General features: G+C 29.5%; 1 pseudogene; it reads left to right on the forward strand.

Annotated features, from left to right (window-relative positions):
* Window positions 1-1,533: 1,533 nt before the first annotated feature.
* Window positions 1,534-2,629, forward strand: LOC120142843 (annotated as a pseudogene).
* The last annotated feature ends 265 nt before the right edge of the window (window positions 2,630-2,894 follow it).

The raw sequence follows: 2,894 nt of genomic DNA on the forward strand, positions 1-2,894 counted from the left end.
TCTTTATTATTTTTATTTATTCATTTTTTCTCCTATTAATTTTAGCATTTTATTTTATTATTTTTAAATTATTTTTGTTTTTTTTACTTCTTATTATTTTTATTTTTTTACTTTTAAAGTTTAACATTTTTTTAATTTTTTAATTTTATTTTTTCCCTTTGATTTATTTATTATTATTTTATTTGTTATCTAAGATTTTCAACTTTTTAAGAGAAATTTCAATCAATCAAAGGTAAGTAATTGAATCGGTTTTTTTTAATTTTAATTTTTACAATTAAGATAACCAACAAATTAAAACGGTACCGAAATGGCAGTTCAAGGGTGTTAATCCTTCATTGATTGTAACCGACTCCCGAATCTGACATATTTCTGGTAAAACACAGATCATGTAAGATGGTGTCCGATAAACCAATTTTTTAAAAATATAAATGATCGATGGCGGCTCTAACACATTTTTTAAGTCAAAACCCAATTCTGAGTCCACACGAAAGACGGTTGTGACAGTACCCATCCCTATATATATAAATTATATTTGATTACTCGATGAAAATAATTTAAATATTATATTTAAACACTTAGGGTCCGTTTGTTTAACGAAAAACAGATTCCAGAAAATGAATTATGTAAAATGAATTACATTTTCTAGAAAACATTTTTTGAAAGTCATGTTACAGTGTTTGAATGATGTTGTATAATTTATTTTCTATTGATTGATAATTTTTTTTAAAAACTTTATTATAAACATCAAATACAATAAATATTATTTATTAATAAAATTATAATTTATTTTAAAATTAAAATAATTAATTTTTTATATTATTTATGTTAATATTATTGAAATATTATGTCTACAATTTTATAAATAAAAAATATTAAGATTATTATATTTATTAAAATAAAATTATTATAAATTATATGATAAATAAATGATTTTGATATAAAATTAAATATAATAATTTTAAAAAAACTAATTTTAAGTCCCTAAAATTTGTCAAATCTTTAAAATGAGTCTTTTAAGTTCAAATTATATTAATTATATCATTCAAATACTTTAGAATAATTTTCAAAGTCTTGTATTTCTCAAAATGTCAAAAACTGACTTTTAAACAAGTATTGACAGAAGTTTTCAAACTTCTACAAGAGTTCGAACCTTCTAAGACATTAGACCAAAAAGTTTCAAAACTTCTTGTAATTTTGAAACTATCTCAAGAGTTTCGAAATTTTCCTTAAAGTTTCGATACTTTGATCCAATGGTCATATATTTCATTGCTCTTTCGGAAAGTTTCAAAACTTCCCCTAGAGTTTCGAAACTTTATGTGTAGCCTTAAATACGTGGATTTAATGTTTCAAACGGCTCCAAACTCCCTCTAACAACCACAAACGGCTACAAATCAATGAGAGTATATAAATAGGTATTCAAACAGCCAAGAAAAGACAAGAAAGCTATTTCAACAATCAAAAAGCAGTACTTATCCAAAAAAAAACAATCAAAAAGCACTTAGAGCCAAATTATAATGCCTACGGTTTTGCCTGATGGTTTCCCAGTATCCCGAAAATCCAACAAGGCAACAAAAGAAGGATGTAAAAGAGCTGGTATAACATCTCATTCTTGGATTGAATCTTAATTTCCTATTCAATCTTGCAATTTTAGCTTGGATGAAGCGAAATCTCGATACGGGTTCGATTAAACATAAAAGTGAAATGAGTCGAGTCAAATCGAAAGGATTTGATTCTTTAGGCTTTTAATGACATAAAAAGAATTGTAAGGAAAACCAAAAATGGAATTGTGGAAGTAACTGTTGTCCTTGTAAACTATTTAAACTGGACTAATGATAATTGTTTCGACTTGCAGATGTCGATATTATCCAGAATGTATCCCTGCAAGGAATGTGCAGATCATTTTAAAGAAGTTTTGAGGTATATTTGTCTTCTCCATGTTGCTTCCTCTGGTAATCGATATCATGTTAAGAATTTTAGAACCACTTTGTTTTAGATGGTATAATCAAAGGGATTGCCGAGTAAGATTGGAAAGCTATCAGGTTTCACACCAAATCGGGGTTTGTAACTGAACTAACTCCAGTATTTGAAGAACAAAGAGTAATTAGGTCCTGATTTGGGAATGCTGATGAAAAAGGACGAAATTTCTAAGTCGAGATCTCGTTGTCCTGTTTCATTACGTTATATGCGGTTGGATTGTACTCACTTGATTCGATCAAAATTTTCGATCCGAGGTTCTTCTTATATGTATATATGCAGATATTTAGTAGCCTTAATCTGTTCTGAATAGAGATATATCTGATGTCAGAGCTAATCCTGTAATGGCCGGATCTCTGATGAGTTTTCCCAATGGCTCTGGTCACGTGCACAATGTTGTTAACAGAAGGTAAAATTTATCTTCTTTGCTGCACCATATGCTTGATATCAACTAGCATACTGCCTATGTGAATTGAGCTATTAGATTGATCTTTTTTAGAGCATTGTTATGGTTAGTTGGCATTGGTTGCTTCCAACAGCCTCAGAAAACCGATATTCCGGTGCGAGCGAGTGGATGCGAGGTGGGGCAAGCTGGATTGCGAGCTGCATGCCTGCGATTTTAGAAGGAACCGCGACGAAGCATATCGATATCTGAATAGATAGACGTATTAGAAGAGCAGTAGTGGCATGAAACCTGCCTTATTTGTTTGTTTGTCAGTGTCGAGTCGACGACTGCCGGCACGAAGCAGGGGAAAGGAAGACGGGGTGGAGATCAATCAATATGGTTATTTTAGTCGTTTTCGGTTTTTTAAATTTTCAAACCGAACCAATAAAATCGACATATAATATTTTTAAATATATTGTATTTTGTATATAAATATTAAATTAAATCAATTAACATGCGAGACCAATAGATTTTA

The sequence above is a fragment of the Hibiscus syriacus genome, unplaced genomic scaffold (genome assembly GCF_006381635.1).
Source record: "Hibiscus syriacus cultivar Baekdansim isolate YM2019G1 unplaced genomic scaffold, ASM638163v2 tig00110831_pilon, whole genome shotgun sequence".
Lineage (NCBI taxonomy): Eukaryota > Viridiplantae > Streptophyta > Magnoliopsida > Malvales > Malvaceae > Hibiscus > Hibiscus syriacus.